Source organism: Panthera tigris, chromosome D3 (assembly GCF_018350195.1).
Source record: "Panthera tigris isolate Pti1 chromosome D3, P.tigris_Pti1_mat1.1, whole genome shotgun sequence".
In the NCBI taxonomy this organism is placed as follows: Eukaryota; Metazoa; Chordata; class Mammalia; order Carnivora; family Felidae; genus Panthera; species Panthera tigris.
Genome location: NC_056671.1, coordinates 15,291,868 through 15,317,115, shown reverse-complemented (window position 1 = coordinate 15,317,115; position 25,248 = coordinate 15,291,868). Strand labels below are relative to the sequence as shown.

Below are 25,248 nucleotides of genomic sequence, written 5' to 3'. Positions count from 1 at the left end.
AAGGCTTCCTAAAGATATATGGAAATTGGTCAGGAGAGTAGAGTGGCATGTGCAAAGGCCCGACATCAGGACACAGCAGTGAACTTCACGTAACTGCAGAGGAGGCAGTAGGCTGAATGAGACAGTGGGGTGGAGGGTGGAAAGCAACAGTTGAGCCTGGTTTATTTCACTTCAGCAAAATGCCCTTAAGGTCCATCCGTGTTGTCACAAATAGCAGGACATCTGTCTTTTCATGGCTGAATAGTATTCTGTTGTGTTTACGTAAAATAATTTCTTTTTCCATTTACCCACTGATGGACATTTAGGTTGTTTCCATGTCTTGGCTATTGTAAATAATGTTGCAATGGACATGGGGTGCAGGAAAAAAAGAAGCTGATACCGGTGAGGAAGGCAGGGACTGGGTCCTTGAGGGTCATGTGGAGGACAGACAGGTGCTTCTCACACCTTCACGTGCACATGAATCTCCTGGGGATCTTGTTAGGCTGGAGATGCTGACTCAGCATGTCTGGGTTAGGGCCTGAGAGTCTACACTTCTAACCAGTTCTCAGGTTCTGCTGTGGCCCCAGGAACCCACACTTGGAGTAATCAGATTGTAGATTTCACAAAGGATTTAGACCCGACCCTGAAGGCTTGCCTATATAGACAAGCACAGCCCTCTAGCACACTCTCTCTTCGGGCAAGATGACAATGGTTTAGTTCAGCTCTCACGGCTGAGAGCATTTGAGTGTGGGAACATGTGTATGTGTGTGTGGTAAACACTCTTGTATATCAAAAATTGTCCAGTTCCCAAGTTCAGGTCAAAGGACAAAAGAACCATATGGAGAAAAATCAGCTCAGCATTTCTTACCCAGCTCAGCCAAGCAGGTCAGGCCCCCGACATGCCTGGGTTGTGGACTCTCATCACTGAACACATCCATCCTCTGCCCTCCCATCAACCCCAAATTCAGCCAGTCATTTCTCCCTCCCCAGGCTGGCCTGTCGATTGCCTATTTGCCTAGGGAGAGGGCAAGTGACTGAAAGGGGGATTGGATTGGATTGGATTCTTGGGACTGCCTGGAATATAGGCTGCCTGTAACTTGGGAAATGGCTAAGTTCCAAAGTGCTGTGGTTTTCCACTTGAACGGGTTGCAAAAAGTAATTAGGTGATGCTGAGAAAGTACAATGGTCCTGGGGTCCTAGTGACCTGGGTTCAAGCCCTGATTCCTCTAAGCTGTGTCACCACAGGCAAGAATAACATCTCTGGCTTCAGCCCAGGGCACCCTCAGGCCCTTTCTACCAGCTGGAATTGCAGACAGGGTTTAGGTTTCTCCATGGAGCATGAGTGGCTGACTATATTTTCCTGCCGTGGGAGGGGCTGTGCTAGGTGAGTCCCTTTGGGCATCGTTACAGCCACTACTGGAGGAGGCACCAAGCAAGCAGGATCTTCTGGGAACAAGACAGAAGCCTCCAGTCCAGGGTAGGGAGGAGCCTTGGTTCAAGAGCCAAGAGAGTAAAGACTGGTTCCAACAAGCGCTGCCAGGGACCGTTCGCTTATTCTTTGCTCAGTCACTGACTCAACAAATATTTATCGAGCACCTACTATATGTAGGCCATGTTCTAGGCACCGGAGACACAACAGAAAACAAGGCAGGAACCATCCCTGCTTGGCGGAGCTTGCATTCTACTGGGATGGGCAGAGGGAGGAGGAGAGCAGAAAATACACATAATTAAGTGGGAAATACGTAGGGTATTGGAAAGTGCATACAGAAGAGAAACAGAGGATAAGGAAAGCTGGGAATGCTACTGGGAGGGGGCTGGAATTTTAAATGTGACCAGAGAAGGCCTCCCTTCAAAGGTAACATCTGAGCAAGACTTGAAGGCACTGAGGGAGGGAGCCTCATGCATGCCCGGGAGAAGAGCATGATAGGCAGAGGGCACGGTCAATGCAAAGGCCCTGAGGTAGGAACACACTAGACGCAATGAGGCTAGAGCTGACTAAGGGGGACAAAAATTAGGAGGGAGCATCAGAGAGGTAATAAGGGACCAGATCATGGACTGTCTGCTGGACTATTGCAAGAACTTGACTTTTTCTCTGAGTGAGACAGGAAGCCATTGGAGGGTTCCAAGAAGGGGAACAATGAGATCTGACTTAGGCTTTACAGGGTCTCCCTGGAGGCATGCTGAGTGTAGTGGGCAAGCAAGCCAGGATAAATACAGGAAGACCAGTTGGGATTATTGCAATCACACACCTGACAGAAGATGGTGGCTGGGGTCAGGGTTATCACTGCCGTAGTGGTGAGAAGTGGTCAGATTCTGGACACAGGTTGAAGCTGGAATCCATGGAGTTTGCTCATGGATTGGATACCGAAGTGTGAACAAAAGGGGTCAAGGGTGACTCCTAGGTTTTCCTCTGAGAAACCAAGAGGATGGAGCTGCTGGTTACTAAGCTGGGGTGGCTGCAGGTGGAGAAGGGCATTTGGGACATGCCAGTTTTGAGATGCCAATTAGAGATCTATGTGGAAATGGCAGGTAGGCAGCTGAGTGCCCAAGACTGGAGTTCAAAGAAGACATTAGCGCTGATGAAGTGCATTTGAGGGATGTTGGCATTTAGATGGTATTTAAGGCCATAAGATTGGATCTTCTTGGGGTTAGATAGAGCACCTCGCCACAGTGAGGTGGGAAACTGAGGAAGTCGGTTAAGCTCTGTGCCAGTGAGGTTTTCGAATAACAAGATGGCTCAACAGGAGTGCCCCAGCCTGGTGGACTGGCTCTTAAAATATACAATGGACCACTGAACAGCACAGGGGTTAGGGGCACCGACCCCCGTGCAGTCAAAAATTCATGTATAACTTTTGACTGCCCCCCAAACTTAACTACTAAGAGCCTACTGTTGACCAGTCAGCCTTTCTGATACGTAAACAGTAGGTTAGCACATCTTTTGTATGTTATCTGTATTATGCACTGTATTCTTACAACAAAGTAAGCTAGAGGAAAGAAAATGTTATTCAGAAAATCATAAGGAAGAGAAAATACATTTACAGTCCTGTGCCGTATTTATGGAAAAGAATCCACACATAAGTGGATCCTGTGCCATTCAAACCTGGGTCAGCTGCACTATAAAGTGTCTGACTCCTCCCATTCATTCATTCATTCATTCACTTATCTGTTACGCCTTGTTTTACTCCTGGTGGAGGGTCATTTTAAGATGCTCCAGACATGCTCCTTCCCCCAAGAAGGCTTTCCTTACAATCCAGAGGAAGACATGGGTCAGGTACATAAACTCTCATGAATGAAAGTGACCCAGGAAAGGGGAAGCCCTAAGGAAAGAGGACAAGGTTGGAGGAACAAGACAGGCCGTACACACGGGGAAGACTGATTGGTCTGCGGAGGGTTCGGTAGAGCATGGTGATCAGACTCATCAAACAGATTCTGCCCGGCCACCCACCAACTGGGTGGCCTTGGGAAAATCTCTTCACCTCTCTGGTGAAACACAAATCATATGACCCTCATAGGGCTGGAATGAGAATAAAACGGCACGATGCACGCCCAGCACCTCCATGGCGGCACTGTAAATATCAGCCACGCTTCTCAGGATAGGTCACGCTGTTCTCTAGCCTCACTGCTGATTCTGAGCCCCTTTCCCCAAAGAGCCCAAGGCAAGGGATTCTGCAAAGTGGGAGCGCAGGGAGGTTGGTGTGCCCTTGAGTGTCTCAGGAGCTCCTCCCTACACCGGGACCGTGGCTCTCCACCACCAAGCCGAGTGGCTACCTCAGAACCTAGCAATGGCCCCTGCCCCATTCCCTTCTGTGTCCTGCCTTCTTTCTTTTTCAATAACTCAGGGATGAATTTGTTTCTCCCTGTCGTCCCAGAGCCACCCACTAGACTCTTTCATCATCTAGAACTACAGTTGAGGCTTCTGAGAGTATGGTGCAATTTGGACTTCGTGTTCCTGCAGGCACATACACACACATGCACATACGCCTCCTTCCTGATGCTGAGGTTTGGAAGAAAATTCCTAACAAGCAGAGAGTAAGCTGCCACTGAAATCTGCAGAGAGGACAGAACAGACAAGCCACAAATCTCGATGGCAGGCGGCGGGCAGGCGGTGAGCTCCTGAGGTCTGGGCTCGTTAGTTTTAAAATAACACAGCAGAGCAGTGAGATAAAGGGCTTCAGTGGGGGAAAGCTGTCAGACACCTCGCCTCGCATTGTTGGAACCACCCGAGGGGCCCCGTCTCTCCTCCTGGGTTACAGAAACACAGACTGCCAGCTGGGGCAGTGGGCCAGATCACAGAGTCAGAACCTGTCAGAGCTAGGCCAGGCCCGGGAGGACTTTGAACCCAAGCCTGGAGAAGCTGATGTCCAGAGGGGGCAAGGGCTACATTCAAAGACACTTGACAAATTAGGGGCTGTGCAGGGACCACCACTCAGTTCCTTTGCTGCTGTAGTCGATGCTGTTGGTCAGGTCCTAGGCTGATGTGAATATTGGCTGCGAATGCCTCATAGGCGCCCCTTTCCAGAAGGTTATGTCCACCCCTGGGTGGGGCAGAGAGGCAGTCCATAGCTGATGACTGACTGACTGTCTTGAAGCACAAAAAACCTGCCCACTTGCCTCAAAGTAGGACCAACTCTAAGGTTTAATTCACACTCCAGAGCTCCCCCTGGCATCAGGCTGAGGCTACACTCCAGTAGAAACTACATTTTCCCTTAGCTTTCTGCCCCTGCCCTAGCCTGCTCCCTCACTTCCTTTCTCCTGAGAGCACGTCCTCAACAAGTCATGTGCGCCCCAGTCTCTGTCTCGGGCTTTATTTCTTGTGAATTCCATCAAAGACCCAGACCCAAACCAAGTGTTTCCTCTTTCAAACTACTAAATGCAGAAACAATGGTTAGTTAAGTACTGTAATTTCCGGAGTCAGGCAGACATAGGTTTGAATCTCCCCTTTGCTACTTCTGGGCTGTGTGACCCACAGGATGTTAAATTTATTATCAACAAGCCTTAGTTTTCCCATCTGAGGATGGGAAATGTTAATGGAGTTGTTAATATTACCTGCCTCATAAGGTGGTTGTAAAATGTTTAGCACATTTCCCAGATACATAAGAAACGCTCAGTATAGGTTATTTGATGATGATGATGACAACGACGGTGGAGCCAGAATAAATGGAGAGGTTGGCCCATCAGAACTCCACCAATCAGCGGGAAGCTCTCAGAAGACTCCGCCCCCGCAGCTTCAGCACAAATCACCAGCGAGTTCTCAAACCACGCCCTCTCCAGCCTCCCCGCCCTCCTTTAGGCTTGCCCCAGAGGCCCCATCCTTCGCCATCAGGGTTCTTTCCTGACAAAGGATTCCCTGTGGGAGAGAGGGATCTCTGGAAGGAGCAGACGTCTGGCTTTACGCAGAAGTGGTCATTTCTCAATGCCAGCCCAGGCATCCAGCTGTCCCACCTGTAGGAAATGGCTCCTCCACAGTAATTCTGATTAAGGAGTTGATGGGAAAGGTCTGTCCCTCCACTGGGACTTTTATCTGCCTTTTAAAAGTCAAACCCATTACCGCAGGATTGCGGGTTTATTAGAGAGCTTTATCTTTATTAGGCAGTCAGCTTCGTGATTATTGCCCACCAACTTTGATGGGTTCCTCTCGGCTCTAGGAGGACTTGGGAGCAGGAGTGAGTTGTGGCAGGGACACAGACATCACGGGAGATGTCAGGGGATCTTGGGACAGCCCCTCCCTAGCATATGGGCTGAGGTCTTTTTAAGCTCTGAGGTGTCTCTGTGTACCCTGGGGAGCACCCAGGAGCCACCCAGACCTTTGGAATCAGACAAACTGGAGCGGGGAAGCTGGTTCTGCCGTTTTCAAGCTGTGATCTTGGACGAGTCACTTCATTTCTCTTCTGCCGAACAGGGTTAATGATATTGTCCGGCTCGTAGAGTGATGCACATGAAGTGCTTAACACCGTTCCCGGTGCAGAGTAAGCACTTAATCAATGTTAGCTGTCATTGTAATTGTAATTATTCATTGTAAATAGCCTTTGGGACACAGGCGCCCAACTTCCCTGTCTTTGCTCAGGCTGATCCTTCTGCCTGCAGCGCCCCCTCTTTCTTTGTCTGTAAAAAGAAACCCACCCATCCTTCAAGGTTCAGCTCAATAATCATACCCTCCTTTTCTGACCACCCCCCCCCCCGTCCCTGCCCGTAGCCCTATAAGGAGCACATTCTTTACTCCACCAGGCTCCAGAAACTCTGCAAATCCCTCTAAGATATTACAGCATGACCTTGAGGAAGAGCTCTCCTCGATTTTAACCTCAGTTTTCTCATTTTTAAAATGGCAATAATACTTCACTGAGGTGGCGGTGGAAAATATATATTTATTTTTTATTTATTAAAAAAATTTTTTAAATGTTTACTTATTTTTGAGACAATGCGAGAGACAGTGCAAGCAGCAGAGGGGCAGACAGAGGGAGAAGCAGAATCCGAAGTAGCTCCAGGCCCCCCAAGCTGTCAGCCCAGAGCCCGTCGCGGGGCTCGAACCCACAAACCATGAGATCACAACCTGAGTGGAAGTCGAACGCTTAACCAACTGAGCCACTCAGGCACCCATGGTGGTGGCGGAAAATATACACTTATTAAACTAAGCACAATATCAGATTATTGTAATTATAATTTCAACTCTTATTGAAAGGGGCTTGATAGCTCCAATGTGCGAAGGAATTTCTGCCTGGTGAGGAGTCTTGTGGATTATCCATTTCCCCTCATCTTTGAGGAGTTCATGGCTTCCAATCTGCCTAGAAGAGCTTGGGACCCTGAAGACCAGGCCCAGTGACTTCGGAAGAGCCTAATTCCAAGATTTTCGTTAAGTCAGAGGCTTCTTTGGGTCTAGATCATCTCCATCTTCTGACCTTTTTCTGAACACATTGGGAATGCCACAGGAGGGCTCAGAACCTACCAACGTGGCCCATTAGCCCCCTATTTAAGGATGCGAGTTGTCACCTACAAACATATTTTCTGAGTCCATAAGCTGAAGCACAGGTATACTGACTAACTCACGGTGTTAAAGTAATGGGACCTCACATTTACTGAGTACCCACCATGTGCCAGGCAGTTCATCAGACATTTAAAACTCATTCTTTCATTTAAGTGCTATAATAAACCCTTGAGATGGTGTTGTAAGGGTTGGTTTTGGGTCAGAAAACAGAGGTTCAGAGAGGTCTAGTGACTTGCCTTAGGACATACAGCGAGCAAGTGAGGGACCTCAAGAGTTCTCAAGGAACTGTGCCTGGGTGTCCCTGGTCTCCAGACCGAGAAGGGCTACACAGACCAGACCGTGTCTCCCCAGCTTTTGGTGTAACTGTGTCCCTCTCTGCTGCTGACCATGTCTTCGCCTCCCCCATGCTGACTGGCGTTCTGTCTTCTTCCTATTTCCTCGCCTGCACCCGGTTCCCTGGCTGCTGTCTGCACAGTCTATCGACCGAGACACTCAATCAATCAGCCAGCTTGCTCCGACAGCTAAAAAACACCCCGTCGACCAATTTCCCCTCCAGCGCCTTTCCGCGGACCATGAAACCTCACTAATTTGGAATTTGCAATGATTTCTGACACAGAACCTGCATTTCTCATTCTGGCAAAAAACAGTCTGAATGAAATGTCATCACATGAACCCCTGGGGGTTTCTGAGCCAGGCCTCGGCAGCCAAAAGGCCCTTTTGCCACTTCTCTCTCTTTGTTCCCGCTCCTAATTTCTTCTACCGGCATCCATTTTTATGTTGCATTTGTTTATTCTGGCAAATCTTCACCACAATTATTTGAGACTGCTACAGTTATCAACTCTGTTTTACCAGTGAAGAAACCAAGGCAAGAGGAGAAACTGCTAACAGGTGGGAGAGACAGACCGTCTGCCTCTCGAATCCATGGTCTTAACCCCTACAGCATAGTACCTTTGGGGCTGGGCACCATGGGGGCCGCTTGTGGACCCCGTGAAACCCAAAGTGTCTCCTGCTTTGGGCTTCTGAGAGCATCATGCAATGAGCCAAGAAAGCTTTGTGTCCCACAGCTGCGTGATCCATATCTAGAGCCGGGGCTTGGCAGTCGTGGAAAAGCTGCCTTCTGACTCCATCACCATGGGCAGAACTGAGAGACACAGAGCCTTCAAAAGAAACTGGTGGCAAAGAGTTTGAGAAGGATATTCCCCAGGTTCAAAATCCTGTTTGAGAGTGTTGATCACCCTTAGGGAGCCACCATTGAGCTAAAGCTTTGGTTTCTTCCTATAGATATTTTGCTATATGCTGGCGGTAGAGATGAGAAACACACAGCTAGAAAGCTATATGCTGTCCTACTCATACCTTTCCTGTGCAAAGGCCCTGTGGCATCCTTTTGCATAAGCCCCGAGTGGACTTGCCTTTGTAGATTTCTGGTAGGGCATCTCCCTTTTCATGGAGAGAGATACTGGCCACTCAGATTGCTTTAGAATATAGTTTGAGTGGGACAGAAAGCTATGCCATTAAAAAAAAAAATCATTGAGGGGCACCTGGCTGGCTCAGCCAGAACAGCACGTGACTCGTGATCTCAGGATTGTGGGTTCAAGCTCCACGTTGGGTGTAGAGATTACCAAATAAATAAAACTTAAAACAAAATCATTGAAATGGCTTGATCCTACCAATTGCCCATTGGGCTGGTGGAGTATAGACAGAGCCTTGGTTCCCTCAACAAATTTCTCAGTCCCTGGTGTGGGACCCGAGGGCTGAGACAAGTGTGGGCGCCTGGCAGGGCTAAAGCACAGATCTTTAGACTAGTCCTGTACTCCTCAGCCATAACGATGCTGCCTCCCTAGGAAGTGCATACTCATGGCCACACTTTAACTTGCACCCAGTTATGACTATTCACAGGAACATACAACATGTGTCCAGATACGTGTGTGTGTAAGGCAGGTGGAGCCTGGACCCAGATGTTCTCAATGTCAAGGCACATCGTGCAGCAGGGTCAGGTATGTCCAGAGTGACCATGTAATTCATAGTCCGCCGGGACACTGGGGATTAAAAGGGGGGCACTGACGGTAAGTGTCCTAGGGGGGTAGAGTCACCCTAGTTATTTCCTGTCTCTGACTTTGAGACTGGAGTGTCAACCGTCCCTTCTACCTCTCCTCCTGAAGGGCCTCTGGCACCTCCCCCCTCACCTGTGCAAACCTCACTGGCCCCACCACTTTCCTCTAGCTCCGCCTTCTACCTCCTCATCCGAGCGGTGACCTGGCCATCACCCTGGACCCTCTCTCTCTCTCTCACATCTGCATCAGCAGATTGAGCATCCTCATTTCAGAGAACCCCAACATCCATCTCCTTCTCTTCACCTCCTCTGCCACGCCCCTAGTCCAAGCCCCCCTTCATCTCTCGCCGAGACAACAGGGGCAGCGTCCTCTGTCCCCCTGGCCCTGTCCAGCCCACCCTCCGTGCAGCAGGTGGGGTCATTTCCCAAGCAAAGGTCTGAGCACGTCACTCCCTTCTGCAGAGCCCCGAGGAGCAAGCCCCGCCTTCTCGACATGGCTCTGGTGGTGGCCTTCAAGGTCCATGGCCCCAGAGGCGCTCGCCATGTTTGACATCCTCTGAGGCTTCTCAGCCATTGTGCTCCACCTTAGATCTTCATCTATAAGATCTATAAGATGTGGACAGTAAAAGTACCTACCTCACAGGGTTCTTTCGTGGATTAATAGTGAATAGACGTAAAGCTCCTGGAACAGTGCCTGGCACACAGTAAGTGCTCTGTGTTTACGAATTAAGAAATGATGTCTCTTACCCTGCCTTCTTCGACTTGAGGACCTCCTGTCCATTTTTCAGATTGCAACTCAGAATGTTACCTCCTCTAGGAAGCCTTCCCAGACTACTAAGTCTGTTGTGTGCCTTCTCTATTCTCACAATACCCCTCCGCTGCGATTGTCTAATTCTCTGTTCCCCGCCACAAGACTATGAGTCCTTTGAGGCCAAGTCTGAGCCTTTTGCTGCACTGCATCCTCAGCACCTAGGAAGGTGCCAGGCCCATCGTGTATCTTCCATAAATATTGGTTGGATGGGAAAACTGAATGGATAAATAGCCTAATCAAGCCAGTGGCTACAGACAGCCTTCTAGGGACAGTTTCTGAGTCCCGGGACACTGACACGAGTAACAGATGTTTCTCCAAGGTGAGCAGGCACAGAAGGGCGGCCAGGTTTCCCCTGAGGACACTGCACGCAGGAAAGGCGTGTGGCTCTCCCCCTGGCTGCCCGCTGCAGGTGTCCATCCGTTCCACCTGCCAGAAAACCAGCTCCTCAGCTCCAGGGTGCAGAGGCCGAACTGAATCCCAGCACTTGGTGTCCAGGAGCCCCCACCCCCACTGGCCTCCCTCTTCTCTCCTCCAGGTGTTCCCCTCCCGCCGGTCGGACTTTCTGAACCCAGAGGCCTGGGTTTGGATCCCAGCTTTGCCACATACTGGCTATATGGCCTCAGGCAAACAAATGCACCTCTCTGTGCCTTGGCTTCCCCATCTGTAAGGTGGAACGTGTAATAGTGCCAACGTCACAGGGCCAACGTAAGTGTGCCAATGTCTCTGTGTCAATGAACACAGAGAGGTCACACATTTTGTGATGTGTCCAGTACATGGCAAGAGTGCAACAGTGCTTTTCAAGACTTTTTTTTTTAAATAATGCTTGCAAATTCCATGTCTTGTTTGTGCTGTTCTCCGCACTTCTGAAGCCTTCTCCCTGCGTCCCTGCATAGCCAGGTCCTGTTGGGTGGATTTCCCCTGTGTGTCTGGACACCCCACCTGCTTTTACATCCTCTAGCGAAGATCCAGGGTCACGTCAGACACCTGGCAATATGTGGGCAGCTGCACTGTCCCCTCGGCTCTGTCTGAACACAGTGGGTTTGAGCCCTTTTCTGAAGCATCAGCTGACCAATAAATGTCCCTGGCCTTTGGGCATGGGACCATTCCCTTTCTCTTACGTCCAGCCTTAGCAAGAAAGACGAAGGGGCAAGTCATTTATTTGTGATGTGATGCCGGGAAGCTCTGGCAGGGGCGTGGGGAGGGAGGATCTGGAAGCAAGGAGCCACTGATGGGTGTGATATCAAGCCAGTTACCATTGTGGGCACCAGGAGAATAATCCCGCTGGGGAACCCTGGAACCCGCAGACCACACAACACCTGAGGCACCTCGAGGCTTTGTTCTTCAACTCTTAGCAGCCACGACTGAAGGCCCGCTCCCAAGGGGCACTAATTCCTGCCCTGTGTCTGGGCGGAGTGGGCTCGGTGGCCAGAGAGAGCCCTCAGGTGAAGCGACACAGGTCTGTTGGCTGGAAGTCAGGCTGGCATGCTCAGGAACTCAGTGGTCACTGAGGGTATACGGGCAGGGCAATCGCGGCACCCCTGCTTCAGCCATGCCTAGGCACCAAGGGAGGCGTGCCACTAGGCAAATGCCTGACCTCTCTGGAACTTTCACAAAGGAGTCCTGAACTCGGAGAAACGCTAGGCTTCACTTCTCTTGTCATACCCTCCCTTTCCTGCTCCCCTTTCCTTTCCACTTTCACTTTCCTTCCCCAGACACTCTCGAGCATACTCTCTTCCAAGCATTTTTAGGGTGCAAAGACTGGACAGGACGCTAAGGTTCCCCCAGCCCAAACCCTTCTTCCAAAAGAGCACAGACAGGGGACCCAGCCTGCTCCAGTGAGGGGCAGACGCCAGCCCTGTGCTGCAGGCTACCCTGCTGATGCTCTTCCTGGAAACCGCATCCCTGCCCGCCTGTTCGGCCAGAGCTGCTTCCTCTGGCTGGAGGCCCAGGGCAGGGCTGGCATGAGGAGGAGGAGGAGGACGAGGAGGAGGGGGAGGGGGAGGAGTATGAGGAGGAGGGGGAGCATGAGAAGGGGGAGGAACATGAGAAGGGGGAGGAGGAGGAAGGGGAAGGGGAGGAGGAGGGGGAGGAGGGGGAGGGGGAGGGGGAGGAGGGGGAGGGAGAGGAGTTCAGGCGGGGCTGCTGGGTGCAGGGCTGGCAGTGGACAAAGCCGTCCTCCCACCTCAGCCAGGCTGGCATGGCTCAGCATCTCAAACGCATCCTTATGTACTGGAACAGTCTCAGGAAGAAAATAGGATTTTTCCTTTTGTTGCAATTTAAAAGAAGGGGGAAATCACAAACACGTTCTTCCCTCTCGCCAGAGAATGGCCCATTTGAGAAGATCAATCAAATGTTTTCAACCAAAGCCTGTACAGGTCCACATTTTCCCAAATTACCTCAGCTGAAAGGAAGATGGGAGAGACAGAGGAAGGGGCCATGAGGCAGGGGTGAGGGGGGTGGTGGTGGAATTAGCCACACTGGAGTGGAGGGAAGGTGTTCTACTGTCCGTCTTCACACCTAGCAGAGGACGGGAGGGGCGGGGACAGAGACTGGACAGGGTGTAGGGCTCCTTCTCTTTGTGGAGAGTCTTGGCTTGCGTTCGGGAGAGGTGCAAAGCCCTCCAGAGACCCCCCCACTGAGAGATCAGTCCACTCTCCATCACTCGTGGATCCTGAGACCCACACGCCAGAGCCAGGGATGCTACCAACTCATGGGAGAAATGTCTCCCTGCAGAACGACTCCACGCTTGTCAAGCATAGCATGACATGTGGATCCATCACGATCAACTGTATACTCTGTCATGGGTTTGTTCCTAATGGTTATGAAGGTCAAAAATCTGGGAACAGTTTCCAATTAAAATTGATGTATAAATATATGGATCTTCATCATCTCAGTTATTAAGTTAATCCTCTCCTTTCAGGAGGTAACCTTGGAGTTGTCCTTGACTTTTCTCTCGCAAGACCCAGGTCTGACCTATCAGCAGTCTAGACGCTGTCTTCAAAATATATCCTGCATCCAATCATGTCTTTGCTCCCAGGTGGCTTCCACCCCATCATCTCTCACCTCCGTTTTTGCAAGAACCTCATAATGGATCTCCCTGCTTCTGTCTTGTCTTCTTGCAGTCTATTCCCCAGAAGGCAGCTGGAGGGATCCTGCTGAAATTCAAGCCACATCAGGCACTCCTCCCTTCAAAACCCTCCAGTGGCTTCCCTAAAGCCAATATAATTACAAGGCCCACACAGTCTGGCCTCTGTTGTCACTCTGATCTCACTTACTACTCTTTGCTCCTGCCCCACTGGCTTCTGGGCTGTTTCTCCAACGTGTCAGTCATAATCTTGCCTCAGGACCTTTGCATATGCTATTCCCTGAGACATCCTACTGCCTGAGACATTCTTCCCCCAAACATCCACATGACTTCCTCCCTCACCTCCTTCAAGTCTTTGCTTAAATGTCACTTTCTCAGTAACATTTCTTCCCTGACAACCCTATACAAGCCCTATTTAGAATCACAACCTCTCCCCATTGTATGCTGATCTCTTCCTGCTTTACTTCCCTCTCTAGTACATTTTGTACTATAACATAACCATTTACGTGTTTGTTTTGTTTAGGTATGTGTTCCCCACCCCCCGCCCTTCCAGAATCTAAGTTTCATGAAGGCAGGGATTTTTTTTTTGTCCGTTGTGTTTCCCTAGACTCTTGAATAGTGCTTGTACACATTTAGGGTCCTGTTCATATCTGTTAAATGAAAAAGCGAATGGACTCAAAATTCCTCCTATAATAGAATCCTTTACCCTGAGTTGTGTTCTGAGATGCTTCCTAGAGCAGGAAAGAAAGGTGTGGAATTCAGTTTGTGAGCTGAATTGTCATCATTATGTGATCTGGGGTCCATGCAGGGGTATGTGATGTGTAGGTGAACGTCATCTGTTATATGTACGGACTGTTGGGGGAAGAATGTTCAGAAAAATAGGATTAAGGAGCAGCTTTAGGGTATGGTATAGCCCTTAATTGCTGTGTGACTTTAAAGAAGTTGCCTGGCCTCTCTGAGACACAGCTGAGGAACAATGGGACCATTACTGCACTCAGAGCACTTTGGCTCGGGTCCCAATTCTGCCACCACTAGCCGGGTGACCTTGACTAAAGAAGCTATAAATAGAGGCTCATGTTCAACACGGGAAGAAAGAAGCCACGAGGTAGGAGGGGCAGCATATGTGAGTGTCAGCTTTGGAATTGAGATGGGGACTTGAATCTTGGCTCAGCCACTCACTAGCTGTGAGCTTCCTTTTCTATACCTTGAATGGGAATAACCCAATCCCACAGCAATATAGAGGATTAAGTGAGTCACTGGACAATGATACAGAAATAATAACATCTCAGTGATATTTTTAGCATTTCTATTCCAGTCACTGTTCTAAATCTTTTATATATAACTCATTTAATCCTCATGACAAGGCTATGAGGGTGACATTATTATTATTCCTCCTATTTTGAAGGTGAGGAAACTGAGACACAGAGTGGTTAAATAAGTCACCCAATGTCACAAAGCAGAGCCAGGTTTCAAAGTCTAAAACCAGCCCTTCCTCTCTCCTCCCTCTCTAGCCCTGAATAGAACCACCTGGCTCCTCAACACCCTGACACCTCTCACACCAGCTAACCAAGGTTGGGGATCCTAAATCGACACCCTACATCTTCTGGACATGGCCCTACCTCTTTAAGCGCCAGAGTTCTCCTAAGCATCCGAGTAGAGAAGGGCACCCAGGTAGCTGAATTTGGGTTGATTAAATCAAGGAGAGAATCAATTAAATTTAAATAAAGAAAAAAGATTGGAAATCAGGCACAATGCCTTCTTAATTACAGCATCTAATCACTGGCTGAAAAAAAAATAACTCCAGAACGTTTCATTTCATATATGGCCTTGTGTATTTGAAATGAGAGGCTCCTAATGAAATGCACATTACCCCACTTGACTAGTAATTGACTAGGCGATCCTGACAGTTTCACGGGTGGAAATGATCAGGCATAATAGACAGAGCTTTTTGAGGATGCGACAACACAGGATACTTTGGGGTTTACTGGGGGGTAGCCAACCCCAAGGTCCCCTTTCCTGGCAGTACAACTCACAATGCTTCCGACAAAGAATGCGTCCACTGGTCAGGGCTGAGCGTGCAATGCAGCAGGCGGGCATGATTAAATGGCTTTTCTCTAAACCGTTCAGAGTTGTTGCAACACACGGGGCTGGGGAAGATCGCCGGCAATCAGTGACCAAATGCCTCAAAGAAATTACTCTGACGAGTATCTTTGCAGTTCAGATGCTGGATTATAGCCTTCTAATTGGTCTCCCCGTCTCCCTTCTCTGCCCTTCCAATCTCTGTCTGCGGCAGCTAGGGGCATCTTTATAAAGCACATCTCATTAAGTCACTTCCTTGATTAAAATCCATCATTGGATTCCTGTTGATGTCAGAGCAGCCCAGACTCCCTACCATGGATCAGAAGGCCAGACATGATCTGGTCTCAGACCATCATTTTCCAGCCCTTGATTCCCTCGCCTGCCTGAATTCTTTGTTCCAAGCACATCAAACCAGTGGAGTTTCCCCAAACCTTTCATGTGCTCATGATTTCATGCCTGTGCATACGCAGTTCCCTCTACCTGAAACACCCTTCCTTCCCCTCCCCGCCTAAGTCCCGACATCACATATTCCCGAGCCACTCCCTCAGTGTCTGGTTGGCCCTGCAGCCCCTCTTCAATGCTGTCAGAATAGCCACGCTTTCTCCTATGATGCCAAGCATTACCTGAAATGGTAACTGTCTGTGAGCGCAGGGAGGGCAGGGTCTTAAGTCTGTTGATTCGTTTTGTCCCCAGAACCTAGCACAGTGTCTAGCCCTCCTTAAAGATGTTGTTGAATGAGTGGGCATCGACTTCACAATAACTGTTGTGATAATGTGCGTGATTTGCAGCCTCCTTGCAAAACAAAACATCAAAACCACCATCTCTCATCTGGGAGGCTTTCTTGCCTCTTTGACTATGAGTGAGTGTGATAAGGCTTAATGTTTGTTTGCTTTTCTGGCCCTGTTAGGATGTGGGCAGCAGTGACGAGAGCTCTTGGGGATATCATGATTCAGTTATCAGTCATTCAGTCAACCAGCCCCCATTTACTATACTTCTGTAGGAAGTATACTGGGATTGAGAAAGCTACGGTGAGATCAGGAACCTACAATAACTCACAATTCATGCACAACAGGTGTGCAAATGCTCACGCCACCAGGGTGTAAGCGATGGATAGATCCTTGCAGTGGTTCCTTTTACAGAGCAGAGGACTGAGGCACAGAGATGTGCAATGGCTTTCTCAGGATCACAAATATGATACCCAGCAGATGTTTGAATATCATTCATCCCACCTGCCCCCCCCCCCAAGATCCCCATGTCTTCTTGAGGCGGGGGAGAATCTTCAGAGCCACCAAATAAGTCAGATCCTGTAGAGCCATCCCTCAGATGGATGCATTTGGGAGTGGGTGGAGTTTAGAGTGACATGAAGATTAGGGTTGTGACAGCCACAATGACTCCAAGAAGTAAGGGTCTAGAGATCAAGAGCCCCATGCACTGGGTGTGTTTGTTACAGGTACACCTTACAGTGTTGGAGAGGGGAAGTCTCTCAAAATCACTCTAGTCTGTGGTTCGTGGAAGGCAAATGTTGAACCACTCACTGAACTCATTCATTCATTCATTCATTCATTCATTCATTCATTCATTCATCTATCAATCCATCTATCCATCCACCCATCCATCCATCCATTCAATAAATACATATGTGGCACCTACTATGAGCCAGGCAGTGTGCTAAGAGCTTTGCAGACATTTTCTCGTTTAATACACAACCCTTGAATTAAAGCTGATTTTTAGGTATCATTATAATTATTCCCACTTTGCATATGTGGAACCTGGAGTCAGAAAGGAAAATAACTTTCCCAGGTAGTCATAATTAACAATAATGATAATAGTTAACATTTGTGGATCATTCATCACATGCCTGGCACTGTGCTGAGCTATTACATTGAATTTAAGTCTCACAACAGAGTTACCGGGTAGGTGCCATTAATATCCCATTTTATAAAGGAGGTGATTGGTATTAAAAAAGGTGAAGTAAATTGCTCAGAGATAGTAACTGCAACATGACAGAGCCGGAATCTTATCTTAGGGCTGCTTGACTCCCTTCTCCAGTATTTCTCAGGGTGGTCCGTGGATCACCCGCATCAGGATCACTGGGGATGTTTGTGTAAAATGAAGAATCCTGAGCCCACACAGAGCCCCGGAATCTGAGGCCAAGGCCCAGGAATCGGCATTTTCTACAAAGTTCCCAGGCGATTCCTACACTCACTGACGCTTGAGAATTTTGTTGCCACTCTTCAGGTAGCGACCCAGCAGCTTTCAACAGAAAGGAAAATATTCCATTTGACTTTCTCACTCAGTTGATTTGGAAAAACATCATGAAAGGAAAAAAAAAATCAGTGAAACTCTCCCTGGGTCCCAGGAGGGCTGCAAGAGATATAAAATGAAGACGATGAAGACGGCAAAGACATTTTGATGCCAATACTCCAGCAGATGTGTTTACGCAAGTCGGTTTGATTACAGGTGCTAAAAATACCCCCTTTAAATTTAGGAGTCCAGAACATTCCCCACTGCTTTACCAAAAAACAGTTTTTCAAAAAAAATTTAATTCATTCCTAACCCCCACCTCCTTCAACTAGTTATTAGTATTGATGCTGGAGTCCTGAGTTTGTTATCGAGAATTATAATGGCAAATCATGGAGACATTTCCTCTGATTACACAGATTCTCAGTGTATTTGGCTCCCATCTCCCCTGCCAGCCGTTCCTCTGAATCAGCAAAGTGCCAGCTGTACTCTGACTTCCTTGGGGCGGGGGGGGGGGGTGCGGTTGAATACCAGACCTCGACAACTTCTCAAAATAAATCTTCCATCCCGGGAGGCCAGCCCCCACTTCCTTCTCCCCAATCTCTCTTATATTTTTGTATTTTACACCTTTGAGTCATAAAATCTTAAGACCTGAGAGGTTCAAAGACTTAATTCACATATAAGGAAACTGAGGCACAGAGTGGGGTGAGGAATCACTCATCTGAACTGACAAAGAGCATGCGAGTTGCAGTGCTTGGGTCCAGAACCCAAGCATCCTGCCCCTGAGCCCAGGGGTCATCTGATCAGACCAGGCTGCTCCTCCTGGAATTCAGATCTCTACCCATAGCTTACGACAACCTTATGGAAGTTACTAAACCTCTCTGAGTCTTGGTTTTCTCATCTGTAAGACGGGGAGAGTCAAAAATGCTACCTCAAAGGGCATTGTGAAGACTGAATGAGTTAATCCATGCAAAGTGCTAAAAACAGTGGCTGGTACATAGTAAACCCTCAATAAATGGCAGCCGGTCACCATCATCCTCATCGTCATCAGGTGGTCCAGAACACACGCTCACACAATGAGTGGTTATTAATATAAAACTTTCATTGATTTTTTTTATCCTGCTCACATTTTTTTTTTTAAATAAGAAGAAACAATGCCTGGTAAGCAACATCGTTAAGTGTTCAATAAAATTGGGTTAGATGTTTTAGGAAGGAATAAGAAAGATCCAAAATTACTAACCTCAAGGTTTTGACCAGCTTAACATTTATTTCAATTGGAGATTAGGGATGACAGCCACTGATTAACCTCACACAAATCATCAGCCCTATAGAAGGGACACTGGCCTCTATCATGGTTCCTCTTTCAAGAAAGACTCACTCAAATCCCCCCTCCGCCTGGGATCTTCCTCCATACCCCATGAGGGTTCATTATTTCCATTCTCCCTGTGTCTGAGATATCCTAAGGACGAGCATGATAACTCTAGTGCGTCACATACACTAGATGAGGTAAATTCACTGGCTCATTCGTAGCCAGCGATAGCCCATCTAGCACCCCTGCCCTCTAGACCTGTGCCGCACACAGAGTCACCAGAGAAGCTTTTTAAACATGGTGTTTCTAGGTCCGTCTCCCATCAAGTAAACACAATCTCTTGGACAGGCACCTGGGCACTTACATTTTTTAAAAGCACTCCCTTCCTCCCAGAAATTTATTCCCATATACAGCCAGAGGTGATAACGACTGCTTTAGAGCATTTAAATAATGTTTATATATATGATTTTCTAGCCCGCCTGGCTGGGCTCTCAATGGGAACGGATCTTATTGGTTTTGTATCTGCAGCCTTACCAGAGGGATTAATAAGCACTTAATATTTACTGAATTAAGTGGCGGTAATCTTTCATACTAAACACAATGACCCTTGCTGGTTTGTGAAGATGGGGTTTCTGATCCATGCAACCTCTGAGTCTCAGTTTCCCCGCCTCTACGTTGGGGGTGAAAATAACGTCTATTTCTTGGAGCAATTTATGGTGAGTAACGAATAAGGATGATGTTGGCCAAGTGGCCTAGATGGAGCCAGGAACGTCAGAAATGCCCACAAAACATGATTTGGCTTTTTCTTTTCCCTTTAGTAAGTCCCATGGAAAGCAGAGCAAAGGAAGGTAAGAAGCAGTGTTTAACCTAAGGGGGAAATGTACCCAATACCTGAAATGGCCACAGCTCACCACCACCAACGTCACCATCAGCCACAGCATTATTAATGAGACCACACTCTGTGCAGGCTCTTAAGAAAAAAAAAAAAGCACTTTACCTATATTGTTCTTTTAAGCCATGACAACACTACAAAATAGGTAGTATGATGCTGGCTTTCAGATGAGAAAATGGCTCCACAAGGCTCTGAAAGGTTACACAACTTGCCCAAGGTCACACAATGAAGTGGTAATGCCAGAGTCAAGCCCTCTTGCATATTCATCACTGCCCTTCCCTATTTTTCAGGGACAGGCAATTCATTCTGCAAACTAGCTCAGCTCTTTCGTTGGAGAGTCATATTCTTTCCTTCTTTGTGTGTCCAGCTGAGATGACACAGGCCTCTTGTCCCAGTGGTTCACTCACGTCGCCAGACAATGGACAAGTTGGCTGTTAGGTGTTGGCCTCATTTATTTGTTCACTTTCAGAGGCAACAGTGACTGTGGGCACATCTGAATCCACTTGAGCTAGCTTCACATCAGAACCTTGACTCGCTCTGTGACTCTTGGGCTAGTGTCTTAAAGCAGCTGAGCCTCAGTTATTCCTTCTGTACAATGGGGCTAATGAGAGTAGCCAGTTCGCTGGGTGACCTTGAGGATGATGTAACAAAGTACCTTGAATCTAAGGGGGTGGGGGCTCAAAACAAGCTAGGTAAGTGGTAGCAACAGCAGTTACTGTTCCTCTTGGGGGAAGATGGTCTAGCTGCCCAGAGGCCGGCCACCTGCCTGTAACCGGAGCAGACTGGCTGGCTGGGACCCGGAGATGTCCGACGTCTCCGTTCAATTACCTCCATCTGTGGGTAAAACAGCCCCTGCGTAATGGACTGATTAATCTCCTTATCGCACGGAGCACACAGTGTAATTACATCAGAGAATTCAGATCCCCAAGCGCGACATCAATCAACTCAGAGAGGGCAGCTCTGCCCTCCCTTCCCCAACAGCCTGGGGGGAGAAAACAAGTCTTCTTTCTGCCTCCCTTGTTCACGCTTCCCTCAGATGCGAGATCGAGATCGGGGACTAAGAAGGCATGGGAAGGGCTGTCTGGGGAGCAGGTAGGGAAGGAGGCAGACAGGAGGGATCCTTCTTCAAATCCGTTGCCTCTCTGGTTCTGTGACAGCTGCCACTCTCTCCCTCTATCTTCTAGTAAGTCCATTTTCTATTTTAGTTTGGAGTAAGTAGAGGGGGAAAGGACCCCGCTTTTTTTTTAATTTTTTTTAATGTTTATTTTATTTTTGAGACAGGGAGAGACAGCATGAACAGGGGAGGGTCAGAGAGAGAGGGAGACACAGAATCTGAAACAGGCTCCAGGCTCTGAGCTGTCAGCACAGAGCCTGACGCGGGGCTCGAACTCGTGGACCACGAGATCATGACCTGAGCCGAAGTCGGATGCTTAACCGACTGAGCCACCCAGGCGCCCCGAGGACCCCACTTTTTTTAAAGAATAGCTGGGGGTGCCTGGGTGGCTCAGTCGGTTAAGCGTCTGACTTGGGCTCAGGGCATGATCTCACAGTTGGTGAATTCGAGCCCCACGTCAGGCTCTGTGCCAATAGCTCAGAGCCTGGAGCCTGCTTCAGATTCTGTGTCTCCCTCTCTCCCTGCCCCTTATCTGCGTATGCTCTGCATCTGTCTCAAAAATAAACATTTTATGGGGCGCCTGGGTGGCTCAGTCGGTTAAGCATCCGATTTCGGCTCAGGTCACGATCTCGCGGTATGTGAGTTCGAGCCCCACGTCGGGCTCTGTGCTGACTGCTCAGAGCCTGGAGCCTGTTTCAGATTCTGTGTCTCCCTCTCTCTCTGCCCCTCCCCTGTTCATGCTCTGTCTCTCTCTGTCTCAAAAATAAATAAATGTTAAAAAAAATTAAAAAAAAATAAACATTTAAAAAAATTTAAAAAATAGCTGGACTGAAGAGTAATAACACCTTCTCATGGTTACCTTTGATTGAATTCTTCCTCTTGTGCCTGCAAAGAGTTACCTCCTGATCTCACAACAACCTGAGGAGGAAGGCTGCTATAATTAGTACCCATTATGCAGATGAAGAAACTCAGGTTTGGATATTGCCCAGTCACACCCTAGGGGGATAGTGGAAGGGTGGTCTTGGGACCAGAAAAAAGGACAGCCTGAAAAGGAATTAAAGCAAATTCTCAGTCCATTCTAGCTCTTGTGTGGCCAGGAAATGAAGCTTTTCTTGCTGGCTTGGTGACCGATTTCTGTGTGATCCTTAGTCTTTCCATTTGTAGATGTGATGGCCAGCTAAAACCTTCTCCCATAAGACAGATAAAAACAGAGCCCTTCTGCTTGAAGCAGTGTTGGTAATTTGGATACCTGACCACTCAAGGCAAGCCCCGAGATAGTGCCACAGAGTGCAGTTTAGAAGCTACAGAGATAGGTGAGCTCTAAGATTTTCTAGTTCTAAAATATGACGAAATCAGGGGGCTGTGGTCTGTCTCACTCATCATTGAACCCTCCACGCCTAAGAACAATGCCTGGCCCCAATAAAGAGATGTTGAGTAGGCAGGTGATTCGAAACTCTATTCATTTAGTGGCCAGGTAAAAAGTGGTCAGATGCTTTTTTATTTTTATTTTTATTTGAAAAAAAAAAAAAATCCCCTGTGTGAAGAAGCTCCTGGAAGGAATGAGCCCATGGATGTGTTTTGGTTGTACTGCACAGTACTTGTCAAACACTCAAATTTATTGCTAACATTTCCAAATTAGGCATTTTGTGTACACATTTTAGTTTTAAATCATGATTGGAGACAAAGGACCTGAATTCCTCTCCTGAGGAAGCCACTGGCCAGATCTAGCAGTGGTCCCAGTGGTCCCCCCCAACTCATCTAGCAGTGGTCCCAGTGGTACCCCAGTGCCCCCCCCCCCACTGTTATCCTCAAAAGTGCTGGGAACACACAAAGCTGGCCACATCTGGGTCCAACCTTACCAAGCAGCCATTACTTAGGTGATAGTTGGTAAGCTGGTGGTGATTCCAGGCACCTTCTAAGAAACAAACTGGCCTCTGTAAGGCTGGCCCAGAAGATAGAGGCCCATCCTTTTCTCTTCCATCCAGGAAGCAAGAGGGTGGGTGTGTATCCATCCCATTGGCTAAGAGTGCTCCAGGAGCTGCCCACCTTAGCTCAGCGCCTGCGTCCTCATTTCCCTTGTAGGAAATACACAATCAGTCTCCCGCCTGCTCCTTTCTCTCACAGGCTTCTTTTCCCCAGGTTCCAAAATACAGGCTCAGCCCTGATCAGGTTTGGAGCGTGCCATGAAGCTGACGCTGTGGTTTCTGGCTGCTGGCGTTGTATTTCAATTATCAAAATCTATGGTTCCCAAATGTGTGTCTGCAGCCTGTGCTCATTGGGCTACTTCAGAATCACGGAAGGCACTTTCGGTAAATGCACAATCCTGGGCCCCATTCTCGGGTTGGGGAGGGGTAAACTCTAGTATCTATGTTTATAGAAAGCTCTCCAGGCGGGTGATTCTAGTGCCCAGCCAGGGGTGTGAACCATAGATAACAGGCCAAACCACTCACTTTATTCTACCTGCTCTGCTTTCCATCTCTTTAAATGTTGACTGTACTATGTGGGGCTCTCCTGTTTCTATTTTTGCCTCACCTTGAACTTCCCTCAAGGATATCTCCCTAAGCCTGATGGCTCTTTCCTTCATTTTCTCCCTCAGCCCGCTGAATTACATCCTTTGGGCTTAGCTCCAACCCCCAAATGCCCAGTTCCACAGTGCTACACAGGCAGGGAAAAAGGACACCCAGAACAGTATCTTCATGGAGAGGCACTGCCCTACCCCCACCCGAAGCCTTGCATGGGGATTTCTCCCAGACCCCAGGCCTTCTTGTTCCTTCTCCCCACCATCCCTGTCCTCTCCATTTCTAAGCCTTGTCTTCTTTTTAGGATCAGTTCATGGGAACTAGTGCCATTTTATCTCTAGGCTTTGGAGACCCATCAGCTGTTCCCGACACCTCCATGGCGGGTATTCGGAAGGAGTCAGCTCTGAGCAAGGGCAGTAGAAGCTCCGTGGCATACCGAGTGTGGATTACCGCGCCCAGGGGTCCACCATGGATGGGAGATAAATATCTAAAACTCCCAAAGCCATGGAAACAGCAGCTCTTCAAGGTGATTTTGCACACACACAAAAGGAAAAGCCAGTGGAGTTCCCCCACCCCCACTGCAGCTACCCAGCCTTTCTCTTTGCTGGTCGGAGGGACCAGTTTAGGAAGGGGAGGAAAGGAGAAAGAGGCAGAACAGAGGATTCGGCTGTGGGGTAAGCAGTCTGCACAAAGGCTGCTTTTTCTCCAGCTCCCAGGCTGGATCACAATAGCGATGATGGTGGTTATGATGATGATGATAGCCAGCAGTAATACTGTTCTATGCGCTCTATTTGCATTGGATTCTTGCAACAGTTATGACATAGGTCCTGTGTTACCATTGCTGGATTACAGATGAGAAAACTGAGGCATGGAAAGCCCTGAAACTTGCCCAAGCTCATGAAGCTGGGAGGTTGAGGAGCAAGGCATTTCTCATTCTGAATCAGGAGCCTGACACTTAAGTGCTAGGTTATGTGGCTATGGTCCCAGGCTCTGTCCCCACCTGGATGGACATCCCCAGTTGACTTGCATTTTGTGAACATCCTCAAGGTAGGGTTATGCCACCACTATTTGATAGCTGGGAAGACCTGATTTAATAAAAACCAATCGCTAGCCTACATCTGCCGGGCACTGGGCTAAGAGTTTTACGTGCAACACTTCATCTAATCTCCCCAACTACTCTATTATCCCCACTTAACAGGTAAGGAAACTGAGGTTCAAAGACATTAAATCACATACTCCAGTTCACAGAGGCTGTGGGTAGAGGAGCTAGGATTCAAATCTACGCTTGTTGGCTTTTAGAGCCCAAGCTCTGACCCGACAGATTCACAAAAATGTAACAAACTATACTAGGGTGGTTATAATATGGTATGTTGTGATGGAAAGCACAGGGCTCCAAGGTATTGTCTGTACAAATTATTGAGCACCTACTATGTGTCAGGCATGGTTCTAGGCTCTGGGGATAGGCTGTTGAGAAAAACCGATATGATTCCTGCCCTCATGGAGATTACAGTCCTGTGGAAATGCCAAAGGTACATAATTAAACCAAAGAACTATGAAGGCAGTGGACAGTGGACAGTACTGGGTGGCCATGCAGTAGGGGTGGCTGGAGCAGAAGGAGGGAGCAAGAAGAGAAATGAGACTGGAAAGGCCAGCAGGAGCCGACTTTGCAGAGCGTGGTTGGCCATAGTACTGTGCGGACTTTATCCTGCGGGCAGTGGGGAGCTATTGATGGTCATTAGGCAGGAGAGTGACATGGTCAGGTCCACTCTTTGGAAAGACCCCTCTGGCTTCAGTGTATGCATGATATTACGAATATGTATGTATGCATGCATGTATGAATAGTGTGGAGAATGGCCAGAGCCAGTGGTAGGAAGGCAGGCAGGAGGCCCCTGAAGGGATTCTGACAAGAGATGACAGTAGGTTGAGGAAAGAGGGGGCGGTTTATATAACTTGTTCCCTGGCACAAATTCCTTCCCTAAATCCAGTTGGTGAAGGGGTGTGGATAATTTAGGATAAATGCAGCTGTGAAATCTAGAGAAGCAACTTTTCTGGATTAGAGCAGTGGTTCTCAAGATGGGGTGGGTATCAGAAACATCTGAAGGTTTTTTTTTTTGTGGCATAGATTGCTGGGGGCCCCCTCCTGGAGTCTCTGATTTGGTAGGTCTGGGATGGGTCCCAAGAATTTGCGTT

General features: G+C 48.4%; 1 protein-coding gene across 1 annotated transcript in view; it reads right to left on the bottom strand.

Annotated features, from left to right (window-relative positions):
- The window catches only part of SRRM4 (serine/arginine repetitive matrix 4), a 148,913-nt gene that overhangs the window by 46,577 nt on the left and 77,088 nt on the right, over positions 1-25,248 (bottom strand). The gene's annotated exons all lie outside the window — the stretch shown is intronic.